This window comes from Cavia porcellus, unplaced genomic scaffold, assembly GCF_034190915.1.
Source record: "Cavia porcellus strain 051 isolate PalLab524CR breed Dunkin Hartley unplaced genomic scaffold, mCavPor4.1 scaffold_9, whole genome shotgun sequence".
In the NCBI taxonomy this organism is placed as follows: Eukaryota; Metazoa; Chordata; class Mammalia; order Rodentia; family Caviidae; genus Cavia; species Cavia porcellus.
Genome location: NW_026947492.1, coordinates 58,990,888 through 59,013,181, shown reverse-complemented (window position 1 = coordinate 59,013,181; position 22,294 = coordinate 58,990,888).

The window sequence follows — 22,294 nt, the reverse complement described above, 5'->3', positions numbered from 1 at the left end:
AATCCGAGGAGCACCGATGTCATCTTACAAAATGGTGGATATGCTTGGAGGGTTCTGGTGAATACTTTATAAACAATACCAAAAATTTAAAATTGAAAACCTGGCACAACATATACACATACTCTAGAATTCCCTGCATGGCTATGGTAAAGCTCATGTAACCAAACGGCCCAAGCTTTGCCCCCCGTCTCTGCTTTGTCTCCAGGTCTTGGTCCTCAGGTACAGCAGTTAGGAGTTTCTGATGGATGGGCTTTGCGACAGAGCACTTCTGTGTGTTCCTGAATGAATTCTGGGGACATGGCTTTGGGGTCTGTGTCTGATCCCTTGTTCCTTCTTCCCTGACACTCTTCCCCTACCCTGTTTCCTGGCCGCCATGAACTAAGCAGCTTTGATTTACTATTCCTTTCTTCCATAGTGTCTGCCTTGGGGCCAGCTGTCCTTGGACTGAAACTGTGAGCACATTAAATGTCTATTCTAACTTGTGGTGTTAGGTATTGTTTCTCAGTGATGAGAGAGCCAACTAATACAGCTATCTATCCCCACGTGCCATGGTGAGCTGCCTGAAACATCTACCCATGTGCTTCCCTGCTCCAAATCCTTCTGCTTCTAGGCTAAGGTTTGTATCCAGCAGTCCTCATAGGATAATGTGAGGAGGGTGTCATAAAGGGACAGCTTCCTGAGATGTGTGAAGACTATAGATAGCCACTAAGAATGCTACCATAAACCAGTGCTGTGGTAACATTGCTGTCCTGCCCTGGGTATGGAAGTCTAAGTGAGGCAGCAGGCATCTGGACCGAAAGAGAGATTTGAAGCAACTTCAGGTGACCCTCCCTGCAGGAAGAAGCCCAGGATATGCACACTCCAACCTGTGTAGTCCACATTGCATGAAGAAATGAGGTCTGTGGCTGTAGGTAGCTCCTGGCACAAAGCACAGGTCAGAGCTGGGCAGAGAATGCTCCTGAGGAGTCAGGACCAGACAGAAGAGTTCCACCTCAAGGCCCAAGCTATGAACCTACCATTTACCACTCACTCCATCTGTGTCTCTCTTCCTCATCCCTCTTCCTCTGTCATAGAGACTGTTTGCTGTCCCTCACATCACCTTCATACTTTCTTGGCTCTGGGCTTTTGTCCATGCTTTTCCTTGGCCATGGAATACTGTTCCCCACCACGTGTTAACACCCCTTACCTGGGTGAGTCCTCCTCTTCAGTCAGTACTGATTCATCTACTCAGTTGAGCCTTTCTTAAGGGTCCTGGGTGATGGGCTTTCTCTCTGATTTCCACAGGCCTCTTCTTCCTCTATCATAAGTGCTCAGCACTCTGTGAGGTCACTGTGGTAAAACATTATGCTCCTGCCTCTGGTCACACCTGCCTGCTAGCCACAAACAGTTCCTGTATCCTATCTCTTAAATCTCCCTTCCTAGGATGGTCTCAAGTGCCTGGAGACAATATCTGAACTCCTGCTCTGCCTAATATTTCACGCCCTAGCCCTGGTCAACCCCATCTCCTGTCCCTCACCCTGCCACCCACTGTTTCAGCACCCTCCACTGCTCTCTGAGTGTACTCTGCTCCTGCTCCTGTTGTGTTGTGGGCATCCTTTTTCCTTCCTTCTGAACTCTTTGACCTGGTCAATGTCACTCATCCCAAGGTCACCTTCTTTGTCATACTTCAGCCCCTCTCCCCATCCTCAAATTTTGTTCTCTGCCCCGAATCAGAATTAGTACCCACTGGGGCTGGCTTTGGGTATGAAGGAATCATGGTCCCCAGTGAATGAGTGATAACCGCTGAGAGCCAATACCATATCCTTGCTGCCTTCCGCATCCCTCACCTCTGCAAAGGACTTGTTATGCCTCAGTTTCCCCAGTCAATGAGAAATGGCTAAGTCAATTCTTACATAATGACTTCCTCTATGAAGTACATGCTGGATCTAGAGCAAGAATGAATGGGCGAGGCCTTGCCTTTGGAGGTGGTTAAATTTGTTAGCTCTTGCTGTATATAACAAACCACTCCAAACTTAGCTGCTTTAATTGACAAACACTACCTTATTGTAATCCAAATATTGTATATTATAAATCCAAATATTGTAATCCCTTTTCTGGTCCACCTCACAATCCAGAAAGTTATATTTGTATTCTCATAGAAACATTGGAATTCCAGTGAGCTAATTCAAATCTACCACTTCGAGTGCAGCTCATGGTAAGTAAAGACATCTAAGATATATTCAAAGTTATGCGCAGTCAAGGGGTCCTGAGTCTGATCTGAGTTAGCTTATACAGATAAAGGCCTTGATCCAAGGCCTCTCCCAGAATATATTGTTTCAAGAAGAAGAGAGTGGTTCAAGGATGAGTGACAGGAGAATGGTGGAAATTCGTGAGCAAGGTGAGTTTGAGCTAGTCAAGTGGAAAGCAAACATCTCTGCAATATGCAGGGAGAAAGATACGCAGAAAGACCAGTCTGCATAACTCAACTGAGGTAGTATGTAAATGAATTTAGGAGGCTGTTGCTTCAGTTTCTGATATGTAAACTTTTGTACCCTGGGAAGTCAGCCTCTTATTTTGAGGCTCATACCCAGTTGACATTCCTGGGTCTATGTAGTTCTGCCATCCTCCTGTGTTCGACTGTTTTACAGAGAACGTGATGTGAAGAAAAAGGAAACTGTCGGCTGGTCTTAAGGATTACATATCAGTACCTCAGCTAGCCTTATTTGCATTGCTTAAAGCCAATTGACAATAAAAGGAAGTGGCATAGCCCACTATGTACATATCAGTATATGGAAATGACTAATGCTGAAGCAGTTGTTCTGCATTCAAGGTGAGGTGCTCAGCTTGTCTCCTACACTACCTTATGGTTCAGGAGAAGCTGAGCTGGTGGTGGCTCTGGCTCAGGGTTCTCATGAGCCATGTCCATACCTACTCATGCTGCAAGCACCAGGAGGCTTCTGTTCCTTGCACTGTGGAAATTTCTACAAGACTGCCAATGACATGGCTTCTCCCAGAGAGGGGGAGTCAAAAGAAAGACCACCTGCTTCTTGTGAACTGGTCTTTGAATTAGACATCATTAGCTCTGCCTAAGTCGATTGGTCAGGTGTGACTCATTGGTCCTGCTCATACTCCGTCTAAGGATATGCATATTGGGAGGTGGGGCCACCGGGCATAGGGTGAAGAGTGGTTGCCATTGGAATAGGCTGAACCCTTGGATTCTAGATGGGGCTACCTGACCTGTATGCTGGTGCATGAGACAGCTTGCCTGGAAGACGGGCTGAGCCTGACTTGATGAGCTTGATGAGCTGGGGCAACAGTTTGAGCAAATGTCAAGGGCAGGGATGATGACTATGATCCTCACCCCCAGCATGGCTGGGATAGATTTCAACATGATTGTTAGATCTGATGGTGTTAGGATGGGCAACAAGAGGAAGGACTAAGACTCAACGAAGGAGAACTCTCCCTCTTTCACACCTCTTGGAGACTCCACGTTGAAGATACTGACAGCATAAGATAGAGAAATACAGAGGCCTGGTCTCAGAGAAGAGCTGCCTGAACAGTAAGATATTCTAGGGATGCAATGCATAATAAAGATTTTCTTTTGCTGTGCATAATCACTCAGATTAAAGAATGCTTTTTATAGCTGCTGGCTGCCCCAACCTATGTGTGAGAACTTACACGTGTCAGGGTCCAGTAATTAATTTAGCACCTTCAAACTGACACCTGAAGGTGCCCACAGAGCTGTGTCAGGGTTCATGCATGTCAGGATCCAGTTATTAATTTAGCACCTTTGAACTGACATCTGCAGGTGCCCTCAGAGCTGTATCATGAGGGAAAGGCAGCCTCTTCTATTCAACAAGCATACAACAGAGAACAATAGCGCTGTATGTATGATAGAGATGGTCAGAGGTCCTCGAGTGAAGGCACAGCTGGAGTCTGCTAGAAATCAGGCTGCCCTTTGATCTGGGGAGAAGATCTCGGGCACCATCACCAAAGGGGGCAAAGGGCCTGCTGAGGACCAGCCTACTTGATAGCATTTTACAGTGACTGGGCCAGGGGTGGCAAAAAAGAAAGGTCAGCCGGCACAGGGCAGTAGCAGCCACGTGGCCTGGGCCAAGGCTCAACCTCACAATGGGATTCTACTTTCTTAAGACCAGAAGGAGATAGGGAGGGATCAGATGGCTGAATGTGCAAAGGCAAAGAGGAGGAAAAGCAAAAACACATGACCATGGTCACTCATGTGACTCAAGAGTACAAAGGTGTATTTTCAGGGGAAGACTTTATCAAGGCTTGAGATGTGTTAGGTACTAAAGGTAGAGTGGTGACCAAGTAGAGCAGGTCTTGGGTTTTTCTGGCCCACTGTCTGTCTGGTAGAACTCAAAGTCAAAGAATCAGGAATTTCCCCCAAGTTTGAGAGGAGCCCTGAAAGGTCCCCGAGCTAGTACAAGTCATGGGCCAGGTTACATGACTAGAAGATGTCATAGGCTGAAGATGTCATAGCATCATCTTATGACCTCAGATAAGGGCAGCATCAGCACTCTGAGTCATTGACTGAGAACCTATTGTGTAATGGGCTCTGGGACATGCTCCACACATCATCTCAGTGACAATGACATCTTCATAGTAGATGAATTTCCTCTGTCAGGGCGCTTAAAAGGACTTTCTAGAATGCCAGTCCCAAAACAATGGCTGCCTGTCTAGGTGTGCTGCTTCCACCCTGTTGGATTTTGGCCTCTAAACTTCCACGATAGCTGAGGGAAATGGTAGAGGCCTGAGACAAGCCAGATATACAGTTCCAGCCCCATCCTCTCCTGCCTGGCTATTTGACCCTACACAAATCACATCTCATCCCTGAGCTCGTTCCTTCACTGTGAATGGTTCATACAGAAATGGACATTCAAGTCAGGTGTGGTAGCTCATGCTACCAGCACTTGGGAAACTGAGCCAGGAGGATCACTGCAAGTTGTAGGTCAACCTGATCTACATAGTTCAAGGCCAATCTGAACTGCATAGTGAAACCCTGTCTCAAAAAAAAGAACATTCAGTAAAGGCTAGCTCTAGCTCTTCTTCCTCTGCCTCTTTGCAAATGCTGAGAACTGCTTTGGACCTGTTAGAGAGCAGATGTGGGTGTTTCTTAGATTCTGTGTCTTCCCTTCATCCCCCGCCAGAAAACTAACCTGACTCCTTCCCATTTCAGGTAGAACTTCTGCCATGTACCTTGGGCAATGACTGTAGTGGGAGAATGAATAGAAAAGATGGGCAGGCAGATGTGGTCCAGTAGGACCCCACCCCTTTGTACTGGAGATTGAAACCAGAGCCTTTCCACTGAGACACACTCCCAGCTTAGCCTTGCCTTTTTGAGACATGATCGAACTAAGTGACTAAATTGCCCAAGCTGAACTCAGTCTTACTATCCTCCTGCCTCAGTCTCCCAAAGCGCTGGGATTAAAGGCAAGCTCTATGCCCAGTTCTGATGGCCCCTGACAAAAGAGTCTTAAAAACAAAAATAAAAACAGCAACAAAACCTTGATCATATTAATAAAATATCAATAATTAAGGACCTAAAATAAGCACCCAACCTAAAAAAAAGTGAAAATGTCAAAAGCTGCATTTGGAGATGCCATATATCAATCTTTTTCAAAATGTCTGTGATAGGTTACTTTCTGGGTTTTGGTTTATTTTTTTAGTCTCTTATGGGCCTACCCCTTTGTAAAACATAAGAAAAATCATAAGAAAAATGATAAAAGAAAGCCAAGACATAGCGCAACTTTTTATTATTAATTTCACATAAAATTACTGGGCCATATCGCTCTAGAATCTCTAAACAATTCCTGCATTTCTGCAGTCATTTCATCAGACACTAGCAGCAAGCTGGTCCCCAGACCACAATGGAGTAGCCCTGCTTTGGAGCTCATTTTCGTGACTATTAGCACTGTAACACTGTTGACTTAATGACATAAAACTCTTCAGGAAGCTGCAGGGTGCTGCACATGGATTGCTTTGACTTGTCAGGTTAGCCATGTAGGTCTAGGTAAGCTGTGGAGGCTCCCAAAGCGCAACAGTTGCCTCACATCTTACAACTGGGAAGGGCCCGGTCTTCTGGCTCCCACTCGATGCTCTTTTCACTCTGCCTGGGGAGGGAGACAGAGGGATGTGCCTCCCAGATGGCCCCTGGAAGAAGGACATAATTGCTCCACCTGAGAGCCTCTCTGTTGCAGAATTCAACTGCCTTTCCAAAGTCACAGCTCCAGTGGCACAGCTGGTCACTCCAGACCCCACAGGATGCCTCCGATGGGTCAGTGCAATTGGACTTCTTCCTCAGCCCAATTCTGCTGCTTCCGTTTCCTTCCCTAGGTGTTGTCCTCTGCCTCTAATAAATATCATGCAGGCTGAACACCATCCCAGGATTTCCCTCCTGGAGAACCTGGCCCATGGTATATCATGTATATCTGAAGTGTTGAGTTCCAACAGTAAGGTCAGAGAGGTTACCTAACTTGTCTGTGGTCACACGGTTCACAAGTAGTACAGTTAGGATTTGAATTCAGATCTGAGTATAGGGCCTGTGTTCTCTAGCTTGTGAAGTGTTATCTGACTACCAATTTAGGAAGCAAAAGAATGATCAGAGAAATTGGATTTAAATTGTGTGACTTGTGCCAGGGACATAGCTCAGTGGCAGTGGCACATTGATTTAAATTCCTGATACCAAAAAGAAAAAAATTGTGTAACTTAAGATAACTATTCAAAATGGCATTGCCATTTTGGAAGACAGTTTGACAGTTTCTCATAAAGTTAATCAACAGCAACTGTGCTCTTTGGTATTTGCCCAATTGATTGGAAAACAAATCCATACAAAAATTTGTGCATGGATATTTGTATAGCTACTTTAAGCATGATTACCAAAAATTGGAAGCACACAAGATATCCTCCAATAGGTAAGTAACAAACTGCAATGTTTCCATATAATTAATACTCTTCAGAATTAAAAAGTAATAAACAGTTCCTTCACACAACAGCATGGGTGGATTTTAAATTAATTTTACATTTGCTAAGTGAAAGACTCAATAAGAAAGGCTACACACTATATTATTTCATTCAGGTTACATTCTGGGCAAGGATAAAATATAGGGAACAAGACTAGATTAGCAATTTTCAGAGACTTAGGGAGCCTTTGACTGGAGAAGCTCAGGGATAATTTTAGGGTATGAAACAAACCCACAGGGTATTACACTGGTGTCTGCACAGTGCTATGATTCGTTAAAAGTCACAAAATGAACTTTAATGTATAGAATTTAAATTTTAAAGCTCAGGCTGATCAGAAAGAGCCTTAGCCAGAAGAGACACCACGCCTTCCCATGAGCCAGCCAGTGCGCAAGCTGAAAAACCAGAAGAGCATCCGCCCCATCCCACTGATTCAGAGGATCCCATGTGAGATGCTAGCAACTGAGGGGAAGGAAACATCTCGATGCTTGTGTTGTTTGGTTGAATCTGCAGCCCTGGGGCTGGTGGTCTGGTCATCCACCTGGAGGATGGCAGTGTGCATTGTGTCAACTGTGGGGATTTCCTCCTGTCTTGTTTTTGAAATTCAGTGTTTCTTTCCATTTTACCCCTGCATCTGGTAACCTGAACAACTATTTTGAAGATAACAATGTGCAGTATTGTTCTGTTTTGTTTTGTTCCAATGTATTGTTTTGTTTTATTCAGTGCTATGTTTTGATGGGCTTTATTCCATTTTTTTGTTTGATTTTGCTATGCTTGATGGTCTGGACAACTATCGTGAAGATAGCAAGATATATTATGGTAATCATTGTTGCTTTCCTAGTGTCCTGTTTTGAAGTTCTGTACCACTTTCACTGCTTTGTTTTGATTGCTTTGTTTTGTTGGGGTTTTATTCTCTTTAAAATAAATTTTAAAATTCTTTTAAAAAATAAAATAAATTTTAAATCTCAACCCTAAAGTCAAGTGCCCAGGGTGGAATACAGACTATGATGCTAAAAGAATTTTTTAACTGGACCATAGATGTATGAGAACATCACCAAAGGCAGTGGTAGAATAAAGGATGGACTTAAGTGGCTCCAACAAAAAAGATTTCAACTTGAAACTGCAAGACTAATGTTACAATAAGGTGAACACGATGTTGTACTGTAAAGCTGAGTTTCTTATAGGTGCAGGTTAACAGTTGAGAAATGGCTGGACTCGTATATGAAATTGGCAGAGTAAGCAGACATTGGGGGCCAGTTTTTTTATTGTTGGAAAGGAAAAACAGCTAGAATGATTGATATGGTAAAGAATTCTAGTGGGACACATCTGAATCAACTCACTTTAAGCTTATTATGGATATGTATCAGTGGATTCAGAAATAACCATAAATATGTGTACAAACACGAGTTAGTATATGTACATGTAGCTATTTCCTAACTATGTCTCTGAGAGAGGCCAGACGCAAGGGCACCCAGGTATCAACTAACACATGAAATCCCAGATCTTGGTTTCTAGTACCTTTTTTTAAAAAGATGGGGGGGGGGGGTTGTTCTGAAATACTAGGAGAAATGACTGAATCAAGGGCTAGGGGCAGGAAAAGTGAGATGTCTTAAAAATATTGTAGTGCCAGAAAGTAAAAACATGATCAAAAAATAAAATGACAGAGCTTTTGCACAACAGGTAAACTGGAAAAGCTCCTAATAATCAAGGCAGGGATAATTTGAGCAACAAAATAAATAACATAATGAGATTCTAAACTAAAATACAAAATATATATCTACGAGCACAGGCTGACAGACATGACTGAGTAATAAGTATATGGGGAAAATTTTATCTCCCTTACAAAAGAAACTTAATTTATATAGCTATTTTTCCCCAGTGGAAGTGGAGCTGAACTGTGAATCATAGAGAGTTGGGTGAAGAGGCAGGGACAAGGAAAAACTTTATCATAAAAAAAACCTGGTAAACCCTGCAGGTGATCAAGGTTAATGTCTCTGTGATAAGTCATGTTGATAGCACGTACCTTTGATATGATGTGATGACGATGTCACATCACACCTATGTTCTTCCTCCCAAACCTCCAGTGTAATCAAGAGAAAAACATTCAATAAATACAAATTCAGGAACATTCTTCAAAACATTTGATCTGTACTCCTCAAAACTAAAGGTCACCAGAAACAAAGGAAGTCTGAGAAGTGTCTCAGACCAGAAGAACCTAAGACATGACAACTAGATGTAGTATGATATCCTGGCTGGGTTCTAAAGATAGATATAAATTATTAGGAAAAACTGTAGCTAAAATGTTGAGTTTAGAAGACAACAGTGTGCTTGCCTTGGGCCTTTAGTTGTGACAAATACATAATAGTAACACAAGGTGACATTTTAAGATGAAGGGTATTTAGGAACTCTGTACAATCTTTGCAACTTTAAATAAATTTAAAATTATTCTAAAATTACAAGTTTATTGACAAGGTTGGGTGCATTCAGGGTAGTATGGCCATAGACTCTTGACAATTAAGAAAATTGCTATGACATGTAATATTTGTTTTCTGCAGCTACTAAAGCAAAGTATTACACACTTACTCACTTAACAGAAATGCCCTGAGGTACAGCATTTGCCTAATGTGTGAGGGCACAGGTTCAAACTCAGCATCACAAAAAATAAAAAGAAGAGTTACTTTCTCTCACGGTTCTGGAGATTGAAAGTCTGAAAGCAGTGGCAGTAATGTCACCTTTACCAGGCATCAGCAGGACCACCTTTCCTCCAGAGGCTCTAGGGGAGGATTTGTTTCCTTGTCTTTTCTAGCTTCTAGAGCTACATTCTTGATGCTTAGACTCTCCATCTTCAAAACCAGTTATATTATCAAATCTCTGCTTTCATCATCACATGGCCTTATGCTTTCTGTGTCTGATAAAAATCTCTCTCGCTACCCCTCTTATAAGGATACCTGTGATGGAATGTAGCGCCCATCTGGGTAATCCAAGATAATCTCTTCATCCCTAAACCTTAACATAATCACATCTACAAAGACTCCATTTTTTGCCATGTAACATTCACAAGTTCTAAAAATTAGAACAAGGATATCTTTGGGAGCAAATTTCATTCTACTACAGATGCTGGGTAAGTTATTAATTCTCCCTGAGCCTCAGATTCCTGCCTGGGAGTTACACATATGCAAATGTAAGTAAATTAGAAAGACTGATTTGTCACTGGACCGGTAGCAGGGGAAGGGAGGAGCCTGAGAGAGCCTTGTCTTGGGCAGATGAGACCTGGCACTTCTCCTTCTGCATGTGGTACTCTCCTCCGTATTGATCAGGATCCATGGTCAGGACATAGTCAGGGCTGACCATGAAACCAGGGCTGAGGATCCTGAATCTTAAATTCAAATCCTTATTCTGTTAGCAATTTGTAGCACCAATGCATCAAATCACTCTCTATATGCAGATATAGTGCAATCCCAAGAAGCACATAGTTATCCTAGGAGAGGACTGGAGAGATCCCAAATGTCTAGAGTTTTCCTATTGACTAAAGGATTTCATTCCCTTCTAGGAACTGAGTAATACTTAGTAATATGGCTTGGTGGAGATGGTGACAAATGCAGGGAAGAGTCTCCTTGTTTCTCACTGCATCTGCCAAGGCCCCGTTAGTCCAGACCAGGGGTCAGCGAACTACAGCCTGTGTTTGACTGATCTGTGAGCCAAGGACAGTTTTTACAGATGAACATTTCCAATCAATTCAACAATAAAAACCACAGCTTTAAGCGAAATGTCACCCTTTAAAAAAGAATTCTGTTCTTATTAGTAGCCTCTGCCACAAAAAAAATTATATTCAAATAGTTACTTTGAGTTTTGCCAATTACAATTTTATAGAAGTGTGTCTCCTATTCTGTCAAAAATTACAAAATATCTTCATCGTTTCCTCTACCTGCAAAACCTCTTCCAGCCCCATGGAGTCATTTGCCCTGTCTGCCATCTCAGATCTGTCCTAAGCCAGAAGCAGATTTTCAGCCTAGTATGGTCACACCAATCCCCTGATTCAAAGTTCCTGTGGAACGTGTGTCCTTTCAGCTTGCTGCTGCAGCTTAGCTACTGTCTTCCTTTCCAGCTGCTCTCATGGAAGAAGAATTTCCTCCCTTTCCTAGAGCACTTGCTTTTCCTAGCACTAGCATTTTGCACAACTTGTTCCCTCTGCCTAAGACGCCTTCTACAGCCCAAGTCCAGTTCTTGATCTTTTAAATCACTGCTGACCTCACTTCCTCCAGAAAGATTTCCCTGATCCCACCTCCCTTCAGGCTGTTAGATGTCCCATCTGGGCTTGTGTGGCCTCTGCACTGTGCCAGCCCAGCATCAAGTATACTCTTTAAATGCCTAAGGCCCCCACTGGATTGAGAGGCCCTCAAGGTCAGGGTTGGTACAATTCTTAATTTTATTTATTTATTTATTTGTTTATTTATTTTTGGTACTGGGGATCGAACTTATGACCTCATGCTTACCAGGCAAGTGCTTTAACCACTGAACTAAAGCTCCTGCCCTGGGTTGGTACAATTCTGCACTGATCTCCCTGCTTCCCTGACTCTTGCCACCTGGAGGAGGAGCAGACCAAGGTTTTGGAGGCCCAATTCATGTCTTTCCCTGCAATTATCTTCATCTGTACAATGGGGGCCAGGGGCTCTGCCTGGCTGTAAGACCTAGGTCAAAGGTAGGGAGTTGAAGCCTTGGGGGCGGGGCAGCAGCCAAGCTCCCAGATATCTTTATCAGTACTCCATAGACAATCCGGGACAAACATGAGCCTGAGCTCCGGGACTGGCGTGATCTGGGCCATTCCAGGCAAAGGTCAATCCTTAGTGATCAGCTGCAACTGGCCTGGCCCTGGACCCTGCCTGCCCATCCTCTTTCCTTTCTCTAAGAGCAAAGAATAAAAAGAACCTTGGCTAGATACTTCTGAGGACATGTGCACAGATATGTGTGTATATCAATGTGCCCTGTGTGCATGGATTTGTGTAAACATGTACACAACTGTGCATGAATTTGTATGTGCACATCTGTATACTCCACTACATTCTCTACATTCACATTCACATTCATGTTCACACAAGTGTGTTTCTGTGCCCCCACGTGCCAGAATGGGCATGGTTGTGTGTAGCAGCCAGAGCTGAAAGGGCAGACAGCCAGGCCCCTCAGCCCTGCCAAATTGCAACATAAGAGTTCTTTGAGGCTTCCCTGACCACACAACTCCAAAGCTCCCACTCAATAACATGCTGGGGACTCAGTCTACAGGACCCTCACTCCTCCCGTGGGTCTAGTGCTGTTGAGGAGAAACCTGAAATGATAAAGGCAAATCCTGCGGGTGATGTAAGGGGCACCAATCGCTCCACCAGATTCCTCCATCTACTTGATTTTTCTCCAGTGCTGGGAAGAGAATCCAAGGCCTGAAGCACACCAGGGCCAGCACTCTGCAGCTGTAATCCCAGCCCTCAAACTCATTTTTCTTTTCTATCATTTCTGAGTGCCCTACTCTGCACTACTAATGCTGCCCTGTGCATCTCATGGGCTCACTGTGAACTGAAGACACCATCCTTGCATGCAGAGCATGGTGAACACCTGGAAATTACATTGTCTATTCCCACCCAAAATGACCCTCAACCAAAACTAAGTGGTAAAAGGCAGTGGCATTGCTTTAAGCTTGAACTAACTCCAGGGCAAAAATCACATCCAAGGCTCTGTGAGAGATCAAGCTAAGGCTGCTGGTCTTGAAATCAAAACTTGGTTAGTTTCTTCCCTTGTCCTGAGCCCTTTCCTTTTTTCCCTGAGGCATTTCTTTAATAATCCAGTTGTCTTAGTTACTTCTCTCCTTGCTGAGACAAAATACCCAAAATTAAACACCCAAAATTAAAGGGAAAATGTTTATTTAGCCCATGGTTTATAGAGGGTTCGGTCCAGAATTGGCTGGCTCTGAAGGACAAGAGTTCATGGCAGCAGAAGACAGCAAAAGCAACAAGGAGAGTTTAACCGCATCTACATTGTGTCTAGACTGCTGGGATTAGGGCAGTGCCAATCTGTTCAGTGGATTTATCCAGCAGTCACTCATCCTTAATCCCAGCACCTTAACCCCTGCATTGCACTATGAATCACTCAGACACTCTAGATTCAGCCACCTTTGAAAAATACCCTATGACTGACCACATGAGGCTTTGGCGGGGACATCTAGACACAACCATAACACCAGTCTCATAGGACTAATCCTCATCTCAGAGTCTGCATCCAGGGAGACCAGGAGCCATGTCCTAGAACTGTTTGCTGTGACTGTCTCTTGAAACTGCTGTACGAAGGGGAGACTGAATTGATGGGATGAGGCAAGGAGGTGAGAATCTTGTGGCCCTTCTCCTATGTGCTATCTGCTTACCCCCGCTGCTTCACCTCCCCTGCAAGCTCCCAACAGCCCTGGGTTAGGAAAGTCTCTTGAGGCTTCTGGGTCCCCCACCTCGGGGTGTCTACTTAAAACCATTACCTCTCCTTGGGAAATGAAGCACTTGACTGGAGGGGGGGTCCTTTCAGGATGTGGGTCAGCAAGATAAGTATTCTTTTTCAGATCCCCTTACCACACTGCCTTTAAGGGAGCGGCTCTGGGAAGTATAGGTCTCCTCATTCTCCAATGAGACCTTGCGTGGTGGAAATGCACCAGTGTGAAAACTTCAACTACATCACCTAGACTGAATTCAATTAAAGGAGTCACCCAAGGCTCTGGGGACTATGGTTTCTTACCTGTGGCATGGGGAACCCCACAAATTTTCAGAGCACAAGATTCTAGCCTTAGTTCCTCCTCCCACATCCAGTATTCCTTCAAATGAATGGACTAGTTACTTACCGGGCCTGTGCTTTGGTTTTGTTATTTGTCAATGGAGATGGCCACAGGAATGAGCGCAGTTTGTTGTGAGAATTAAGAGAGGTAAGGCATTTGTCAGGCACCTGGCACACAGTGAGCTCCAGAGAGCTGGTGGCTATTTTTGTTCTTGTTATGTACCACACTTGGGGTTGTATAACTGCCTTGGTTCTGTGGCCTCACCGGCTTGACATAGCTCCAAGGCTTTGTGAAAGTCAAAGGACACTGCACAAAGCAGCCCCTGGGGAAGGCTGCTTGGCCTTGTCCCATCATTACAAATGCTTTCCCTGGCTTCAGAAAGGAGCAGATCCCAGAACCTGGTGCTGTGGGTGCTCAGAGGAGGTGGGCTAATCCTGGGGGTCATGGGTATCTGTTAGATCCTACTGTGTGGCACAGCCAAACCCTGTGTCCTCTGTTTGCTAAAGTGGATAGAAGTGATACAGTCCTTACCCCTTTTCTCTACCTGAGTTCTTTCAGAGGATGGTGGTATTTTTTCTTTTTTTGGTTTTTTTTTTTTTCAGGTTAGAAAATATATTTTTCTGGATTTCTCTTTTTGGTGTTTTGTTTTGTTTTGATTATGATTTTGTGTTTTGAAACAAGATCTTGCTATTTATCTTAGGCTGGCCGGGGACTTGCTATGTAGCCCAGGTTGGATTTGAACTCTATATTATCCTGCCTCAGCCTCCCAAGTGCTGGGATTACTGACATGCATCACCACACCTAACTTTTTCTCAACTGTTAATTGTGATAAAATACAAGTAATATAAAGTTTATAATCTTAATCACTTTTTAGTGTACAATTGAAGTACTTTCACATTGTTAGATAATTGTAACCAATATCCATCTCTACATCTCTCATCTTGCAAAACTATCTCATTAAATAATAATCTCCTATTTCCCCCAATCCCTCTTGTTTATTGTTGTTTTGATGTTTTGATTTCTGTAAGAACTGGATTAGGTGCTGAATCTCTTTCAGAAGTGTTTAGTATAGATTTCCCAGACCTGTACAGTACAGCTAGAATTTGAGGTTTATCACCAGTCTTGAAGGTATAGGAGTCAATAAGCCTGAAAAAAAATGGTGAGAGAAACTTTTTACATATTCATTCATATAACTTCCTTTGACCTATCAGGCTTGTCCAGTCAGGAAGTAGCAATGGAAGATGTCCCCTGCCTGTTGGAGGCGCCCAAGTCTGGTACCAGGATAGGAAGCAAGGCCCGCCTGAGCCATCTAGGCTCCCCATGCCTCTCTGCTGGGCCAAGTGCTTCCCACCCTCTGACCATAGAAAGTCCCAGTGCTGTGGAAAGGCTGAGGAAATGTTTCTTATGGCCCGGAGCTCGTGGGATGAGCACTGCATTAGGAAGCCGAGTCCTGAGATCCAGTCTAGGGCCACCAGATCCCACTGGGTGACTGTGGCCTAATTCCTTGCTTTGGATCTCATTTTGCTGTCAAATGGTGTAACCATTCCTGATTCACACACCCCAAACACCCTCGTTGTTGTTAACCTAGATCATGAATATAAACGAGCCTTCACAAAGTGTCCTGTGAACATAAGGGCTCTGATTATCCTGTGGTTGTTAATCTATGTGATTTTCAGTGTAGGTAAATAGACACCATCACTGTAATTATTCCAAATATGACTATTAATTCCTCCCCACCCCACTCCCTGACACAGTACAGACAGACTTTATGGTCCTGCCTCAGCAAGGAACAGTGCCAAAGGTCCCAAAGCAAACACAAGCCTGCCTTCCTTCTGAAGTGAGTCAGTTTAGTACTTTGCCTTCCAGATCCTCTTACCAAAATAAATTAAAGCTATCTTGTGTCCTAAATAGTCATCACTAGAATCTTGGAGACCATCATGAGCAATAGTGTGGTGCTCTACCACTACTCCCACTGTTACAGTTAGTAGTAGTAATGACCAGAACAAATGCCATGTGCCAGGCATTGAGAGGAAGGTTTGCCTTGGTCCCACTTAACTTCCACATCTCATTTATGAGGTTAGCCTTATTATAATCCATACGGACAGATGAAGTAACTGAGGCACAAGAAGGTTATGTAGCCTATCTGGGGTCACATTGCTGGTACAAGGTAGGGTTCCATTCAGCCCCAGGGAACTTAATTCTGAAGCCCCTGACCTTACTTACTGCTTGTCTATGGAGCTGCCTGCAACTGGGAAGGCTGAGGGTGTTTGGTCAGGGTTGTTCCACAGGGTACTTATCCCACAGCACCCTGATTTACAGCCCTGCAGATAGGAATGAGTCCTCCTGGAATGCTGTTCTTTCTTTCCTCAGCAGTTCAACTTGGGTTTCTGCTTAGAGTTCACGTGGCAAATCCCCTGAGCCTGTCACATGAACACCAAAGTGTCCTCCAAGACTGGACACATGAATTCTTTCACCTTTGGCAGTATAAGGAAAGTAGCCTCCATGCAAGCAGACCTGAAGACATCTAATAATATCTTAATGAATTCTTAAAACTCTAGCATGACCTAGCATTTAGGATAAAAATAACTAAGCCTCAGGTCATACGGGATCTCCTTATGGCCCCCTCCAAGTGCCCACAGAAAGACTTGGCAGGGTGCTACACTGCTTTCAAAGTCTAGAAGCCCCATTCCTTTGTTCAAACTCATCTGTCCACAAAGCAGAGACCTTTAGCCCATAGGGGTGGTATGGGAAGATACAACTATTCCCAGGGTCCAGGTAGAAGTACACTGCCTCTGGGAGAGTAATACAAGCAATATTCTATATCCTTGGAGAGGGCAAAGGAAGTTCCTCACAGCTACACTGGCCTATTGTTGTCATAAAATAGCTATTGTAGTATTGTGGGGCTGGGATATAGCTCAGAGTAAAGTGCTTGTCTAGCATTCTCAAGATACTGCAAAAAAAAGTAAAAAATAAAAAAGCCTATTGTTATAGAAATAAACAATCAAAGAAAAATTCTTGCCCATGGGGAGGGATGGGAAATCATGTCTGTTCAAGGATCCTGCACTGATACCAAGTAGAGGTGGAATCCCACTTGGAGAGCACCAGGGAACTCTTTTTATTCACCCAAGAGTAACTATGAATACAAGGCAGGAGGCAGCTGCAAAGGAGGAGGTTGAGAAATTCTGAGGAAGCTGATGAAATAACCAATTGGGGGCCATTAGGCAGACATAGCTCCAGTGCCATAAATCCCCATACAAGAATAACAAAACTAAACTCACTGCAACCAACTGAAAATGTCAACTAAGCTCTAAGAGACTTTCTACAGATCTCACACAATACCTATTTGCAGCTAATCAATTTATTTACTTTACTTCCCACTGTTCCACTTACAAAAGTTGGCTGCCCGTGCTACTGGAGCAAAGTTTTCTGAATATCTAATGGTTTTGAACACTACACACTTGATGAAGCCTTTAATACTCATAGAAACTCTGTCAGACTCATTTGATCTAAAGGTTTTCTTAAACAAAGCTCTGCCTCCAAGCCAGAGGTGAAAGTGGTATTGTGAGCCATGCTTGCAATCCTAGCAGTCCAGGAGCTTGAGGAAGAAGGAGGGATTGTAAGTTCTGGGCAATTCAGTGACTTAGCAAGACCCTACCTCAAAATAAGAAATAAAAAGAGTAGGAGATGTGTAGCTCAGTGAAGAGGCCCTGGGGTCAATCCTTAGTACGCCCACACACGATCTCTGCCTTCAAGAGACCAAGAAAGATGAATCTGTGCCTGCTCAACACCCACATGGACTTGGATAATAAAGAATCTGCTGCACTCACCATGAGTTTGTAGCAGAGAAAGAAACCAGCAGTGGCCTGCTGCTCAAGAAGGCACAGCATGGGGTGAGACTTACCTTGTGACACAGGTGCATGGGGACAGTGGAAAACCAAAGGTGAACTATGAGCACTGAGAAAGACTTCATCAAAATCACAAGCTCTTGTGCTTGCAAGAACACTATCAAGAAATTCAGAAGACAGCCCATAGGATGAAAGACAGTATTTTCACAAAGCATGTATCTGATAAGGCCCTGGAGTTACAATCTACAGTGGTACCTTGGTTCACCAACTTGATTCTTTCCGTGATTCTGGTCACAAACAGAGTTGGATGAGAACAGAATCAAATTCAGTGATTAGGTTCAATGTTGAACTTATGGGGAAACTCTTATAATAAAAGGATTCTTCATTAAAAAATAGGTAAAGGCTCTGAACAGACTCTTCTCCAGAGAAGATATACAAATGGCCAATAAACACATGAAAAGATGCTTAACACTGCCAGTCATTGGAGAAATAAGAAAACCACAATAAGCTACCACTCACATCCACTAAAATTGCTGGGGAAAAAAAGTCATATAAGTAATGACCAAGATGTAGAGAAAATAGAACCCTCAAACACTGCTGGCGGCACAGAGAGCAGTGCTGAATTCCAATTTGAAAAAACAGTCTTCAAAGAGTTAAGCATGCAATTACCATTGGGCTAAGCAATTCTACTTCTAGGTATATACAATGAAAAATGGCAAGTACATGCACACAAAATTTTGTATACAAATGTTTATGACAGGATTATTCATAGTAGTCCAGAGTGGAAACAACCCATCTGTCCATCAGCTGATGAATGGATAAACAAAATACATTATCCATGCAGTGAAATAGTATTTGATTATAGGAAAGAGTAAAGTACCAATACGTTGTACATGAATGAGCCCTGAAAATATGCTAAGTGAGAGAATCCAGGTACAAAAATTATACATTATATCACTCAGTTTGTATAAAAGTTCTAGAATGAGAAAATTTATATGGACAGAAAGTAAGAGTAGTATTTGCTTATAGCTAGGAGGGAGGAGTGATTACATAATGATAGTGAAAGCATTTTTTCTTTAACACTTTAAAAAAAATTTGTGTTACAATATATATAATACCAAATTTACTACTGTCATGTTAAAGTGACATATGATCAAACTTACAACACTGCACAAGCAACACTATGATCTAGTTCCAGAACTTTAAAAAAATCTCTCAGACAGAAACCTTTCACCTATTTTCCTTCCTCTCAGTCCCTGGCAACCACAGGTATTTTTTTTTTCCAATGATGAAATACTCTAAAATAAAATACTCCAATGATGGTTGCAGAACTCTGTGAATATACTAAAATCCAATGACTTGTATACTTTAAATGAATGAATTGTATGGTGTTGCAGTCGAGAGTTGTGCAGAGAACAGTTAGAATCAGGACATGGAGTTTATAATATTAATTTTATAATGATCACCCAGAGTTAACACAAGAAAATGCAGGAAATCTATCCACAACACCAAAGACAGAATATTTAGCCAAGGGCCTGAATCCCACAGCAATGTCCCACATGAGTCCAGATAAAAACCCTGAGCTCATGACAATGCCTCCCACAAGTCTAACCGGAGGTCTAAAGCCCACAAGAAGGACTCATACGAGTCTCTTTTACAGATCCATGCTGGGAAGGCCCAAAGGTCAGCGGTGGAAGCCAGGAAGTCTATGCCAGCAGGGTGAAGGAGCTGTGCTGGTAGGTTGGGGGTTCTACGCTGAAGCCAAGAAGTCACACTCACAGCAAAGACCAGCACTGTTCTGAAAAGCACCACAACTGTCTTCAGTGACATGGAGGCCCCAGCTCCTCCGATGACAAGCATACCGAGTACATGCCAGGAAGCCAGTGTGACGAGTTCATCCTGGAAACCAAGCGGCACACATCTTCCTCTCCGGAGCCAGGAAGCAATGCTTGATGTGAGGACAAGGGCTTCTCCAGGAGAACCAATGGCTCAAAAAGCAACATGTAGGAGAACTCACAATGCCTCAACGCCTCAAGGCACCAATGCATAGCTTCTCCTTCTCTACATTTCTATTTATGCTGGCAACTTTCCTCAGGTGGAACATCTACGCTCGGCACCATGCACATAACATATGGTATGTGAGTTATAGCTCAGTGAAAGAAAGAAGGAAGCAAGGAATGAAGGGGGAAAAGGAGGAAGGGGTAGGAAGGCAAGCAAAAGAAGAAAGGCAGGCAGGAAAAAAAGGAAGACTACAAAGAACCGCCTGACACCCTCTGACAAGCTAACAGCAGCCAACCACTGGTAAAATCTGCAGTGATGGCAACACCACCACCCAAACCCACCTCCATTCTCAAAAATCAGACTCAGCAAGAGAAAAAGAGGCACCCCCCAGTCCCAGGCATTAATTCTATTTACCTTAGTTTCTTTTCTTTTTCCATGCATGTCACTTAGCATTACATCAAAAAAAAAATAGAAATATGCATTAACAAGAAGGAAATACATTCTAAAGAAATAGAACACAAAGCGGAACCAAGTTAGATGAGTGGAATTATAGGATGATGGGACCTTTGACAGAGACTTAAAAATGACTCTGATAAATAAGTGAAAGACCTACTAAAAAAGACAACATATATGAACTGATGGAGAATTTTAGTAGAGAGTTTAAAAACTATATAAAAATTAAAGGCAACTCATGAAAAATGAAGTCTCTGATGCACTTACCAGCAGACCAGGGACAGATGAGAATGTTGGAATATTCACAATAGAAGTCATCGCACTGAAAGCCCTGAGCTTTGTGGCATACACCTATAATCTGAGCACTTGAGAGCAGAAGCAGAAAGACTGATACGAGTTCAAGGCCAGCCTAAACTGCATAGTGAGACCCTGTCTCAAAAACAAATGAAATAAAAATGAGAGAGAAAGAGAGAAAGAAAGAAAGAAAGAAAGAAAGAAAGAAAGAAAGAAAGAAAGAAAGAAAGAAAGAAAGAAAAAGAAAGAAAGAAAGAAAAGGAAATCATCATGCCTGGAACCTAAGGAGAAAAGGGTGTGCAAGGGAGGGGTGAATGGAACGTTCAAGAACTGTGAGACAATCCAAACAGTACAAATCTATGTGCAATGAGTGCCCAAGCAGGAAAAAAGAGAAAAAAGAGACAGTGGCTGAGGATTTTCCAAATGTGATGAAACACCAAAGATCCCAGAATTCCAGAAACTCCAAACAAATATAAAACACATTCATGCCTAAATATACAGCCAAACTACCAAAGACAAAAAAAGGTAAATGTTAAAAGTAACCAAGGAAACAATGAAATATATACAAAAGAACAAAGATGATATTTACTACAATTTTTTTTTTTTTTTGTCTTTTTCCTTTTTATCGGTACCGGGGATCGAACTCACGACTGCCTGCTTGCAAGACAGGCGCTTATGCCGCTGAGCTAAATCCCCAGTCCCGATATTTACTACAATTTTTAAGCACAAATTTTACAAACCAGAAGACAATGGCATAACATCTTTAGGTACTGAAAAGAAAAGGCTGTCATCTCAGAATTCTATTTTCAATGAAAATAGCATTCAAAATGAAAATAAAAATAAAGACTTGGTAAGGTAAAGGTGTATAGTGTTTATTGACAGCAGGCCTATACAACAAGAAAAGTTAAAGGAAACTTTATGCAGAATGTGTGTAACACCAGATGATCATCTGGAGTTCCACAAGAAATGAAGACTACTGAGAATTATAAAATCAAAAAGAAAACAAAAGAATAAAGAGGAGGAAGAAGGAAGGAAGATTATAATTTCTCATTGCAGGATATTGGGAGGTGTTTGGTCATGAGACAGAACACTCATGATCAATGATCAATGCCTGTCTCGTGGGACTGGGTTAACTATCACATGACTTTGGCCCCCTTTTCACTGTTCAAAACCATTCCTTATGCTTCTGCTTTATGCTATACATTCAAGCAGCATGTGGCCCTTGTCCTATGTGGCCACTGATAAGAGTTCAAGGCCAGCCTAAACTGTTTCCATAAAACAAAAGAATCTTCTTTTCTTTATATATTACTCAGTCTTAAGTATTATGTTATAGCAGAAAAGACAGACTTAAAGCAACTGTTTCTCATTTTCTTTTTTTTTTTTCCTGTTTCTCATTTTCAAACACTTTGAAAGACAATTGGCTGACCAAAGCAAATATAGTAATAATATACTGTGGAGTTTATAATATCTGTAGAAGTAATATATAACAAAAAACACAATGGATAGGAAAAGAAATAAAAGTAACTATTGTGAGGTTCTTATGCTTTACGTGAAATGGTGCATTATTATTCCAATATAGGCTGATAAATTTAACACATACATTGTAAATTCTAGATAAACTGCTAAAGGTTTTTAAGAGTTTCAAAGTGACTGATCCAGTAGGGAAATAAAAAGAGTAAGTTAATTCAAAAGAAGTCATGAAAAGAGAGGAAAAAGAAGAAAAATTCAAAAAATCTTGCAAAGTGCTAGCTTTAGATTTAGCCAGATTAGTAATCATATTAATGGTGAAAGGAAGCAATGGGCAGATGGAATCTTTTAAAAGATTTTGTCTGTGAGAATTTCTCTTTAACTATAAATGCATAGACCGGTTAAAATGAAAGAATGGAAAAAGTTATGCCATGCAAACATTAATCAAATGCTGACCAAAAGAAAATTAAGTTGGCTA